Consider the following 14,192-nt stretch of genomic DNA (forward strand, 5'->3'; position numbering starts at 1 on the left):
CCCACATGTTTGCTGTGCGTGGTGACCCAAGAAGGGGAGGAGAGGATCCTGGTGGTTGAGGATTCCAACCCTGACACACCACTTTGGCCTTGAATTACTGTAGATGGGCAACCTTTCAGTGGCCCCCGTTGGGTCAATCGGCTGGTCCACTTGGGCTAGAGTCAACCAAGTATCAGTGTTGGAAGTTCTTAACAGGCGTTGTGGACATTGTGTCTGATGCTGGTGTTTGGGTGTAGTGCTCACGAAACTCTGGCGTTGCTGCAATGTCCTTGAATGACATTGTAGTGCGTCCCCTCATAGGGCTCCATGGTGTGTGGGGTCAGTGGGCACTAACATTTCCTTTTTTTCTATGGATCCTCCAAATAATAATTTAAATAAAATAGTGAAAAACAGTCAACAGGTAAACGACCACGTCTTGAAGTTTCTGAGCAGCAATCTTCAACACCTGTCCCATCTGTTGTACCTCATTTTCTTATCCTACCTTCTCTTTCAAGAGAAAGCTTTAGGGCAAATGTCTGGCAAATTATCCAGAAGGGACTGGAGGGACTTGCTGGCTCTCCAAAGTCAGTAAAGAAGCTTCGATCTGGAGACATATTGGTTGAAACACTCACATCCCAACACAGTGAACTCCTCTTGAATTCAAAGGCAATTGGGGATGTACCTATTGAGGTTGCCCCTCATGCTACCTTGAATTCATCACGAGGAGTTATTGTTGAGAGAAATTTGAAGAACGTCACAGAGTCAGTGATTCTCGCTGGTCTCTCCACTCAAGGAGTTTCTGCAGTGAGGCACATCTCCACTCGCAAAGATGGAGTTACACTGCCGACAAATATCCTCTTTCTGACATTTACATCACCACATGTACCTGTCACCATCAAGACAGGTTATCTAATTTGCAGGTTACAGCCGTACATTCCAAACCTCCTCCGATGTTTCCAATGTTAGAAATTCGGGCCACTCAAAGACGTCATGTCGTGGTTCCCTGACGTTCTCATTGTGGTGGTAAGGACCACGATGCCTATGAGTGTGACACGGATCCACATTATGTCAACTGCAACGGTTCTCACACTTCCTAGTTTTGTTCTTGCCAAAAAGGGTTGGAGGAAAAAAGAGGTGCAGCGTCTGAAAACAATTCATAACATTACTTATCCTGAAGCTCAAAAATTGCTATCTACCACTTCATCTCGGATGTATGCTGCTGCACTTCATTTCACAATAGGAGTGCAGACAGACCTCTCTGTACCTCGAAGAGAATCTTTTCAAAACATATGAAAAGCATTTTGACCTCCGTGGTCAAAAAGGTTGAATCGACTTTTACACCCATCTTTGTTCCTCCCATACATTCCAACAAACCTCAAGATCCACATCCTTTGGTTTCAAATACAGGCATTTTCTTCTGATACATCTTTTCTCCCACCCCAAGATGCAAAACAATCAGTCGTCTGCATCCTTAGTCACTGGAACCCCCCTTCCAACAACAAAGACCTGCCCAATCGACCCAGGGCAGGATCCATGGAAGTCGATAGACCTCCTCCGAATAAGGACAGTAAGGAAAAAAGACGTGGTTGTAAACAGAAGGGTTCTCCAGCCACTTCCCCTACCCGTCATTAAAAATGGCCACCTTGATACAATGGAACTGTCGAGGTTTACATTCTAATCTGGATGATATCAAAACACTGATTGCTTCCTACCATCCTATATGTCTTTCCTTACAAGAAACATTTCAAAAACCTGCTGATACAGTCACCATTCAGCAGCTTTCTCTGTACAGAAATGACAGGCTGCGTGATGGACGAGTACATGGAGGGGTGGCACTATTGGTTGATCAGCATGTGCCCACCCTGTCTTTGTCACTCAACACACCCTTGGAGGCTGTAGCCATCCATGTTTACTTGGGTCATACCATCACTGTTTGTTCTCTCTACCTGTCCCCTGGAGATACATATGATCAATCAGACCTTGATGTTCTCGTTGAACATTTGCCATCTCCCTTTCTAATCCTGGGGGGACTTTAATGGATATCATCCCCTCTGGGGAAGTGCTGTTATTGATAGGAGGGGTCGCTCTGTAAAGCGTATGCTCTCTGATCACAATCTTCCCCTTTTTAATACTGGTTTTTCTGCTTATTTTCACGTACCTAGTCAGTCCTTTATCGTTATTGATATCTCAGTTTGCTCTCCTTCATTATTCTCCCATTTTTCTTGGAGGGTTGACAATAATCCATGAGGCAGTGATCATTTTCCTATAATTTTGAGAGAGACTGGCCATTGTAGATGCTACCCAACTTGTGTGCCCCAGTAGAAGCTAGATCAGGCAGACTGGCCCACTTTCTCTGCTCTCGCAGAACTTCATCCTGCCGTCGTCTGTCAGCCATCAATAGACGACTGTGTTGCAGCAGTAACTGACTGTATTATACAAGCAGCTGCTCAGTGCATTCCTAAAACCTCGACATATTTTCCACTGTATCCTTATGGCATTGAAGGCTCAAAAACAAGCCTGGGATACTTTCCGTAGATATCCCACACTTTCAAACCGCATTGCTTTCCAGCGGGTCCGTGTACATGCTCAGTGGATAAGATGTCAAAGCCAGAAGGAATCTTGGATTAAGTTTACAACTGGTATATTTTCTACCACCAGTTCCAAAGTTATGTGGGACAAGATTCGAAAGGTCAGTGGGCAATGCAATTCTGTCCCCCTCTCCATCTTACTCTCTGATGGCCAGGAAGTAGCATATATCTGGAGCATCGCCAATACTCAAGGTGAAAACTTTTTGCCAGGTATCTAGCACTTTTGCTTTTTCCTCCACCTTCTTAGCCATCAAGACTCAGGCAGAGCAATCACCTCTTTCCTTTCGAGCTAATTGTCTCTCTGACTATAATCATCCCTTTACACTGGTGGAATTGAAACTGGCCCTTCATGGGTCTGGCAGTTCATCAGTTGGACCAGATGATGTACGCTATGACATGCCGTGCCAGCTATCTCCTGCTTCTCTTGATATTCAAATTGTTTTTAACTGGATCTGGCTGGAGAATGATTTTCCTGATGCCTGGCATCAGGTTATTGTCCTAACTTTCTCTAAGCCTGGGAAAGATCCCAAGATTCTTTCAAACTGCAGTCCAATTGCTTTGATGAGCTGTCTTTGTAAGACCTTAGAGAGGATGGTTAGTTCTTATCTTGTTTGGTTCCTCGAATCAAACAACCTCCTCTCGCCCACCCAGTGTGGGTTACAACAGCATTCCACCTTGAACCACCTGATTCGACTAGAAATGTCAATCAGAGAAGCCTTCCTTGAAGGACAACATCTTGTATCAATATTCTTTGACATTGAGAAGGCTTATGATGCAACATGGAGGTATGGCACTTTGCAAGACCTCCACATATATATGTGTTACATGGCCACTTGCCCATTTTTATTTAAAAAATTTTAATGGACAGGAGATTCCAAGTTCATGTGGGTTCGACACTTTCTCGTTCTTTTCTACAGGAACATGGAGTCCCTCAGGGCTGTGTTTTGAGTGTCACACTTTTCAGTATAAAGATTAATGCCATCACTGAACAACTCACTCTCACTGTTGCAAACAGGCTCTATGTCGACAACTTTCACATCTCATGCCAATCATCGACCATAAGATATATTGAGAAGCAGCTACAAACTGCCCTGAATCATTTACTGAAGAGGACCACTGCACATGGCTTTAATTTCTCTATCTCTAAAACTGTTTGCATGCACTTTTGCCACCAACGGAGTATTCACCCTGATCCTGAACTCCGTATCGGTGAAGTTTCGCTGCCAGTGGTCCCTGAGACCAAGTTCTTGAGGCTTATCTTTGACCGTAAGCTGACTTTTATACCACACTTAAAGCAGCTACAGGTTCAAATGCACAAGAGCACTGAACATCCTCCTTGTCCTCTCTACCGCCAGTTGGGGAGCGGATCGATGTTCTATGTTAAAGATATATCGTGCTCTTATTCGATCAAATCTCGACTACAGATCAATGGTCTATGGCTCTGACAGACCCTCGGCCTTAAAGATGCTGGACCCTATTCATCATCAAGGACTTTCACTCCACACTTCCACACTCAGTTCAGAGCTTATACATAGTCTCATGAACCTTCTTTACACCTTTGCCATTTGCAACTGTCTTTACTATATGCTTCAAAACTTCATTCCTTATCAAAGCATCCCATCTGGGAGTGTGTTTTTCTTGTTTGGTGGGTCATACATTTTCAGAACAGATGATCTGCCATTGCTCCTTTTGGCATTCGTATCCAGGTGTAGTTGGATGGATTGGGTCTGTCCTTGGATAACATTGCAGAATCAACAGGTCAGCTCATCTCACCATGGCTTATTACAGCCCCCAAATGCAACCTTTCTTTAAGTCATCTGAAAAAGGCAGATACTCCCAATTGGAAGTATCGTCTTTTATTTACTAAACATCTTTTGAACAATCATTCCATTCCAATTTATACGGATGGTTCCAAAACAGGTAATTCTGTGGGCTTTACCATGGTTTGTTGTGGTTCAGTGGTTGCATGCAGAATCCTCTCTACAGCTTCTGTGTTCACTGCTGAACTGTACACCATATTTCTTGCACTGGATCATATTGAAGCTAAGCAGTACTCCGACTGCACTATTTATACTGACTCTCTTAGTTCTCTACTGGCCCTGGAATCGCTTCACGTTGGCTCACACCCTGTTCTCGTTGATATTCAAACCGACTGGCCCATTTCTCATTAACAACTACTTCTATCCAGTTTTTCTGGATACCAGGCCACGTTGGTATTCGTGTGAATGAGCTTGCAGACACAGCAGCTAAATCTGTCTGCTCTGGCACTATCACCACTGCCTATTCTGTACGTGAACTATGGTCCTGTATTCAAGGCTTGGCCCCATGCCAGCTGGCAGTTCACTTGGAGTGAGCAATGCGACAACAAGCTTTTTCAAATAAAACCCTATATTGGGTTTTGCCGTTTAGATTCCGTAATGTTTGGAAGTTGTTCTAACTAGACTACACATTAGTCACAGTTTTTTAACTCATTGTTTTCTTTTATCTGGAACTATTGCACCAGTGTGTAGTTTGTGTAACACTCATCACTGTAAGCCACATTTTACTTTCTTGCCTTCATTACGACTCTCAACGATGGCACTATTTTAAACATGTTCTGTCCCAGGGTTTGTCTGTAACATTGGACAGTGTTATTGGTGATGGTGACACTGTCCACCTTGATAAAGTTTTTAGCTTTTTAATGGCCATTAATCTTTTTAATCTTATTTAAGTGTTGGACATTTATTCATTACACCTTTTTAATTGTGGTTCCCTTTTCAGAATGTCAATTTCTGTAGTTAAATTGGAAAAAATGGCCAGAACATTAAATAACTCGACACCAGGACTTGAAAAGACAACTTCAGGTGACTAATGCTGTTGTTTGAACTATCCGTTTGAACTACCTGTTAGTCGTCTTGGCGAGTTGTTATTACAGTTTTGTTACATGTCTTTTCATACTTTTATTACTTTACCTTTTGGTACTGGCCATAATGACATATAACCTGGAAAAACTGGAAAGACCAACTTCAGGTGATTGACGGTTGTTCTTGTACTTACCTGTTAGTCTTCCTGGCGGGTTATGATCATTACCATTCTGCACCAGGAAGTCCTTTACAACTTTGTAGACTGGATGTCAACATTGGTTTTCTGCCATTTTCTGTTTTAAATTCCTGTTTTGTTTTTACCTTTGTTTCCTTTTAAGAATTTTACTACATTGACTTTACTTTTACCTTTTTACTGGACATTTGGCTAATTATTATTACGATTTTGCTGTATGTCTTTTACAACTTTTATTATTTTACCTTTTGTTAATGGCTGTTATGATGCATAACCCGGAACCAGGACTGGAAAGGCCAACTTCAGGTGACTGACGGTGGTTCTTGTACTTTCCTGTTTGTCTTCCTGGCGGGTTATGATCATTACCATTTTTTTAGAAAAAGTCCTTTACAACTTCTCTTACTCTGCTTTCTCTCTTAACATTGTAGACTAGGTGTCAACATTGGTTTTATGCTTTTTCTGTTTTTCAATGATGTTTTGTTTTACCTTCATTTCCTTTTATATATTTACTACATTTCATTTATTTTTACCTTTTTTCTGGACATTTGGTGCAGATAGCCTAGCTGCTTTGTGCCATAAAACACTAAATCAATCAATCTTTCTTTTTTATTCCAAGTTGTGTAGGATTTCAACACATGTTGGATTAGGTTCTTGTAAAAGATATTTCTCTTCTCTTCTCTTCTTGTTCCTACACCTGAGGTAAATTGTTGAGGACCCCTTCTCCTGGTACTGCTAGAGTTGACCTCCAAATTATAGTCCATTTTGCCATTGCCACTCCACTCGCATGTGTTTTTCTTTTTGATATGAGATAAATCATTTGTTCCTCTCTGTGATCATGACATAATGTCAGTTGGTTCCACTTGGATGAAGAGTATATCTGGTTCAGATGTTATGCAGTCTCCCATAGGTCACACGATGGGTGTTGTTCAGATGCTTTTGAAAGGTGTTTTTAAGGTAACTTTATTCCAATCCCTGCATCTGCTTAGTGTGGGATTCTAGCTGTAACTGTGAGTGAAGGTAGGTAATCATATTGGAAGTTGTTTTCCTTCATGATAATGTATTTCCAGTAGATCATTAAATATTTGTTACCCATCCTCCTCATTTCTGGTGGTGTTTTTCGTCTCTGATATTAAATTTAAGATTGTATTCAACTGCATAGAGGGAGTCAGCCTCGATAGGAGGGTGTGTTCCACTTCTGTTGGTGGTGGATTGTTGTATGGTAATTTGCATGATTAATGCAACTGAATCACATGGAATTAGGTGGAAGTTCAAGGCAAGTGGTGATTGAAAATCTGTACACTAGAGGACAGTTAAATCAAGAATAGCTCTAACTATAAGAAGAGGTAAGCATCTGCTGGAAATGTATTTTCAGTGTAGGAAAATATTAACTTTAGTTTTTTTTGTGGTTACAAGATCAGTCAAATTGACTAATCTTGTATAGAGTTAGGGTAGAGTGCATGACAAATAAAATGTAGTATTTTACTGAAAAAAAAAAAAAACATTAGAAATCTATTTAGGAAGATTTAAAGATAACACATTGAAATTTGATCAATGTAAGAAAATGCACTATATCCTCATAATTCTGAATGCAAAGTGGGCCTGTCCTGGGTCCTTGGTTGAACACTGTCTTCCTCACCTGGTCTGTAATTTCAGAGGCAAGTGGAATACTCATTGTCCACTTTGTTGGAAGTGAGGATGAAGGCTAATAATTCCAGACTGGATGGGTTCTGTTGCTTTGGTTGAGTATGGAGTACACAATCCCATCATTCTGAATTTGGGATGTGTACTTTTGGATGTCTTCAGGTGAAAGTTTGTCCACTTTGGTGTTGCCTGTTCTCTAGTCATGATTTCAGTGGTTTGGAATGCATCACTCTTTGGTTACAGATGGGAATCCAATCAAAAGTATATCCACATATAGCATTGCAGTACAATAGACCTAGCCATCAACCTAGAGATCAAGATCCCTTAATTCCAACACTGAGTTGTAGAACCTCAGCTTTATGGTTGTGTCTGACCCTGTAGTGATGAGTAAAGAGATGCCCTCATCTGGATGTAATGTGGTTCCGTCACTTGTGTACCAGTTTTATCTTGGTACATATCTGTTCTGTGCAGACACTTTCTGTGTGAATCATGCCTACACTAACCCCTTTACCTTCTTAGTATAGGATTCTAGCTATAGTGTCAGTGGATTGTATGTTTTGGAAGTTAACATTTTCCTAAATTAAAATGGTATTTCCAGTAATACTTACCTCCACTGACACTCTCCCATCCTGCCTCCCCACTAAGACCTAGTATAAGTCTTGAAAAAGTAATTACATTATTTAAGTGAGGCGCTAATATACAGTATAAGGTAGAGAGTGCATTGATAAGGGTGGAGAAGTTTGAAAATTAGGTATTGCCAAGTGAGATATGAAAGATTGAAAAATACGAGACCAATGCTTAGTTAGGCTAAGCGAATTTCGAAGAATAGCTTTATGGTGAAAGTAATTATTATTGAAAATATATTTTCAGTTTAGGTAAATGTTAACATTTATTTTCTCAATTTCAGGCAAGATTAATATGTTAACATTCAATTACTTATTAGTTATCCATGTAATGCCACATGTAATAATTATCAAACAACACTGATGTAGAATTTATTAAGACTTGGTTTCAATGAAGTGCTCCCCATATTGGCTTAGTAGCAACCCTATATTATAGGCTTATAGTGGTAAAAACCAGGTTTTGATATCTTTGGTGGGCATAGTGCAGGTACCCTTTTGTTTTAACAGCAAACAAACATTAAACAACTAAAGAGTTGAAAATAAATAAAAATCTTGTATCCTTAAAATTGGAAAAAAGTTATTTTCCTGAAATATGCAGACTTTTTCTCTTGGATACAGTATTTCTTTTATGATACTTCAACATATCCTAGCTGCTGAGAGTTAGATATTTTTCAGTGTATTCAAGCATAGCTCTAGCTGAAATTATTATGTTTATTAGATATTTTCCTACACTAAAAATAGGTTAGGAATTTTAGTAAATGTAGGAAATTGTAATATCCATTTCTGTTACACTATGAATAATATGGCTACTATACATAAAAATTTAATTGTTTTATGAATTAATATTTGTTCAGGAATTACTGTCTTTAGTATACTGGATATGCAAATGACACAACTACAGATTTTAAAGGTTATGATTTAAATACTAAAATCTGGTAAAACATTAAAGAGTAGTAGACTTAAGATTTGTGATAATAACTACAGATATTAGTTTCTAATATTTGTTTTAATTTCTCCATTTAATATTTCATGGTAGACAAAAGCAAGATTTGAATCACTATTTTTATAACACCTCTGGTTTTGAATCCAAATGGACAATTTTAAAAGATTGTAGAAAAATCATATATGAAGTTATATGTGATTTTTATCACAAATTTTAAGCCTATTTGTTTATAAAGTTCCTTTGGTTTGATTTTATATTGCATTATTTGCATGCAGCCTGAGACTGTTATAAATATGGTTCACTTGGTGTTGCATATAGCTTGATTTTAGACAGTTTTTGTTTACAGTGTATATTTACTTCTTTGTTTAAAGCTTGAGAAATATACACTTTTGAGTGAATGTATGCAGTCAGTAGCAGGAAATACTCTCACCAGGTGTTTGTAACATTTTTATAATACTATTGCAGTATTAGTTTGTTTTGAACAAAAGTTCTTTTCATAAGTTTAAGTTGAAGAGAGTGTTTGCACAGGTTTCTTTTTGTACACAAAATAAATCATGACACATTCTCCTTCATTCTCCTGTTATATTAGCACATTTACTCTATTTCTATGTGTAATATAAAACTGATACAAAGCTCTATCAGTAAATTTAATAATTTTGAGTCACACAAAAATAATGCAATATAAAATCAGACAAAATAAGTATCAATACACTGCTAACCTGGAAAATATTTGTTCAATATCTGTCTTGAAAACAGTTATTTGTAATATTTAAAAACACTTGCAATTTGTAAAACCCAAATGTAAAATGAAAGAGAACAGGTTTTCTACTGTGTGTGGATGTCTTGATGTTATAAGTTGTGTGTTCAGTGTTCTTGAATTTTGTGTTTCTCTCACACACACACACACACACACACAAGTGTTCTCAATTATACAGAAACGCCTGTACACGTGAGATGCCTAATAGTAAGTATTGGCAAAATTATGGACATTGACGATCCCTAGTGTGTTAGTGATTGTTATTAAAAGTTTGATGTTCAATTAAGTGTTGGCTTAAGCACAAATAGTAAACAAATAACTTAAGCTTATAAAAGTAGTTTGTGATATTTTAATTACACATTAATATATTTGAGCAGTTGTAACTTTTTTTAATCAGCAGGTAAATCTCACCAAACTAGATTTACAGCTGAACCATTGTATGCAAGAAAGAGAAGGCTTCAAGGTAAGCTTGGTTTTTATTTTTGTGAATGAACAACTAAAACAAATGATAGTCAGTACATTGAGTAATGATTCCTTATGTAAAAGTGGAAGATATCTTATTAACAACCAAAAGGACAAGCTAAATTTGATTGGGTACTCCTTGACCTCAAGCTTGTGGGTCATTTGACATACTTCTTGGATGAAGTTTTTGCTTTTTTACCCATCTTAGGCATGATGAGTTGATCATAGTTTGAGATGCAGCAATGTAGCTACTTGATTGTTCAGCTTAGGTTGTAGGATACAAATTAGGAATACTTTCTTTTTTGTAAATATCTATTCATCTTTGGCTGATGCTATTATTCTGAAATGTTCACTGTTTGGTTTCTCACTACAGTCTGTACTAATCAGTTTTAAATCCCAGAGTTATTGAAAGGGCTTTTATGCTTCTGTACCTAAATTCTGGTAGCTAAGGTTCAAGTCATTGACCCAATATAACTTGCCTCTTTTAAATTAGAGGTTAAATTCAGACAAACATGGCTGTAAACAATTGGTCTCATGATAAGTCTTTAGTCTTAACTTCAAGTGGTTTTGCAAACTGATTTTTAGTTAAGGTCATTGATTTTATTGGTATCAGAAGATACTAAATCACTACTTAATTTGATTACTTTGTCAAGCAGAATATTAGTGTAAAATGACAATATCAAAATGTGATGCTAACAAATGAATCAAATTTATAGGATTCTACAACATTAGAGAAATCAAAGGATTCTTTTAACAGTAAAGTTATTCTTAGTAAACGGAAGTGACAATTTGCTTAAAATTGACAGCTGAATTGTAACTATGTATCACTATATTAGGTACAGTGGATCTGATTAGTACATCTGCTTTATGTAGTTTAGACAGACCACACATAATACCACTGTGTGATTCAACAGGTTTAACCTGGTTGCTGATCAACTCATCATGTCTGAGATGGGCAAAAAATGAAAACTTCATCCAACAAACAGTTGCCTTATCTCTGAAATATTAAAAACATTTTCATGTTACATTTTCTCTCATACCATCAACAGTCCTGTGACTTTAGGTTCTGAATATCCTTGATGTAATGTAGATCATCTGTCAGCAGTTGCTAAAAGTATAATGAAATAGACATTGATATTTTAAAGAATAAATCTGAATAAAAGTTTCAACATAATTGTTTAGACTCATTACTCAAAAATTTCTGCAAATCTAAACAAACAGACATCTTGATAATATTAAGTTGTTTGTGTGATGACTCTTGAGAATCAAAATTTTCTAGTTTAATTAATATGCTTGACATTGGAACTTCATAACTTAGAACACATGGGCTGTATTCTAACAAGGAATTGGAGAAGGTACATGAACTAAAGAATAGCATCATTAGAAGTGATTAAGAGGTGGATAATATGTTTTATATATAGAAGTCTTGTGAAGAGCCATCTCAGAATTGAAGAGGATTGTTGAGGAGGAAAGCTAAAATTTATTGCTACAGTTATTGAAAATTATTATCATTCAAATCAGGTGATTTTCTTATGAAATACCAAAAGTCTCTTCTTGTTGTGTTTGCTCTTCTGCTGTCAGTAATCATATTGCTTTGGGTTTCAGAGTATCTTTGACATCATTTTACCCACATTATCTACTTTGACTTCGTTGCACATTTTCAAGTAGAACATACACAAGCTCTGTCAATGACATTTTAACTTTGAACTCTCTCAGTTCTGAAATAAACATTATTTCTGTTATGAATGAATATACCAGTTTTAAAAATTCTACAGCTTCTTTTGCAGTTTTACTCATGTAGTCTTCCTCTAACATGCAAGGAGATTCCATGTCTAAATTGTCAGTTTTACTGATCAGTTTTTTTTCTAAATTGTTTGCTGTGATGGATTTTCACATTAGTGTGTGGTGTTTAAATTGAGGAGCAGCTCCCTTTTTATCATGATTATAAACATTATTGATTTTTCCATAAGCCTTTTGCCTTCAGTATTTGAAGAATAAATTTTGTCAGCTAGTTCTAATTCCAAAGAAACTTCTATTTGTCTAATTTTTATTATTGTATCATTCTAAATGTTGAACCAACATCTGTTGCACCTAAATGTAATATAATTATGTTTGATAATTAAGTTTTAGAATACTTATATATCTAACATTCTTGATAATCAAATCATTTCTGTTGCCTTTATAAGTCAACAAATTATTAATAGCTTTCTTATTTTTTTGTTTGTCATGCAAGTATTTTTTTTAGAGGCATCATCTTGTGTTCTTATCATTCTCCTGAGTTATTTAAAATGTTTTCTAATCTTTCTTTACTGTGGCACTTGCAAGATTAATGTCTTTTACTATCTGACTTTTATGAGCCTTCAATACTTTAGCCTAATATCCTGTATTGTAAAGTGCTCCTTCTCCATAAGCTATCTCTTCTGCTTGACTGGAAGGGTGTTCTTGAATGTATTAGACATGGTCCATTGGATACTGTGCTGGAATGTAGAGCTGCAATTTCATTGTGTGCATCTTGTTACCTCCAAAACAGTTGGCTTCCTTTGTATCTTAGGATGGCTGGTATGGGTATTAACACTTTTACCAAAATAAAGCAGAGAACAACATTTGGACCTTCTTAGGTTTTCTTCAGGTTAATAAAGAGAGAGAGTTTGCAAGTAACCATTGCTGGGCACATGTCCTTAAGCCATGCTGAGATACATTTTTACTTTTACTTCAAGTGGGTTGCTTGTCATGATGAGTGGGCTTTCGTTCTTGGGGAGACCATATGTATATTATACGACTCACAGTTAAATCCAACTATTCAGTCTGACTATAGTGGCCCAAGAATTGCTACTAGATGATATTGGCTACATGCCTTCTTTGAAGACCATTACTTCAAAATTAAGGCTGGCTGTTACAGATGTCCCCTATTTTGTCTGTTAGTTCAAAATTATATGTAGATATGGCTAGTGCAGATTACCATCATATAGATTTGTGTGAAATTCAACAAACAATCTTGCATCATTTTGTATATGCAGGAGTTTCACCTGAACCAGTTTCCACAGCATAACTCTTACATCACTGTTGAGTTTTTCTAGTTTTGAATGGATTTAAGAGTTGATGACAGTAGGATCTCCTCCTTTTTTTTTCTCATCTTCTAGAATAATAGATGTTTTTCTCACTGGTTGGTGCACCGTGATGGGAAAATCAACATAAATCTGGTACTTTAGTTCCTTAGACAGTAGTTTATACCAGTATGTAAGAATCTGAGCTATCCAGTATGCTTCTCTCAAGTTTCTGTTTCTTATGCATCAACATTCTGCATCACTTCACACACAATTGTACATTGGGGTTTACATGTTGTCAATCAAGGCAGTATATTTTTTACAACCCTTGATTTGCTAAAGTTTTCTACATTCACTACATTTTCTATATTCACAACTTTCACATTATCTCTGTGATTTAATATTTGTCAGACTTACTTTCTTGCCAAGATCAGTTACTCCAAATTATGAATTCTCATTTCACTACTTTGACTAGATCACAAAGATTTTATCCATTATATTGACTTTTTCATGGAAAATCACTCCCATTACCACCTTGTAAACATCATTGGTAACCTCAAACGTCCATTTTTCTTATTGACATTGAACATTTACATTTCACAGCTGGGTCTTATTTGGTCCTTGTCCATTACACTGAATACTTTTTCTGGGAGGGTTGAATAGTAGCACATTCTTGCCAGCATTCTTTCCTGACTGACTATCAGTGTCTTTGAGCAACCTTCAAGAGTTGATACATTATTGTTATGTATTATGGTTTATTTTGGATGAGTCTCCAATTTATTATGTTACATACATATTACTATGTTAAACAACCAGAAATTTGAATTTAGAAGTGAATGAAATATTAATATGTATTAAATTTATGATATTTACCAACAAAGATTGATACACAATTTTCTTTCTCAATATAAATATATTTTAATATACAAATAACAATACAATTTATAATAATTGTTATTACAAATAATGATTTATGTACATCAATTTTACAAACTTACAGAGAATACTGAATCTTATATTTGGTCTAGAATTGAATGTTTTATAGATGATCTAGGTCCATGATGAGTGAATTAATTCGAGTTGATATTGTCACACCTTGCTTAAGCTAGCTAGCTTGGT

The 14,192-nt window shown here is 36.7% G+C and overlaps 1 pseudogene across 1 annotated transcript in view; it reads left to right on the forward strand.

The window, feature by feature from the left end:
• The window catches only part of LOC143229782 (uncharacterized), a 74,068-nt pseudogene that overhangs the window by 13,633 nt on the left and 46,243 nt on the right, over nt 1-14,192 (forward strand). Inside the window, exon 4 of the transcript XR_013016073.1 lies at nt 9,965-10,030. The product of XR_013016073.1 is annotated as an uncharacterized LOC143229782 (transcript). The remainder of the gene's footprint in view (nt 1-9,964; nt 10,031-14,192) is intronic.

This window comes from Tachypleus tridentatus, chromosome 10, assembly GCF_004210375.1.
Source record: "Tachypleus tridentatus isolate NWPU-2018 chromosome 10, ASM421037v1, whole genome shotgun sequence".
Lineage (NCBI taxonomy): Eukaryota > Metazoa > Arthropoda > Merostomata > Xiphosura > Limulidae > Tachypleus > Tachypleus tridentatus.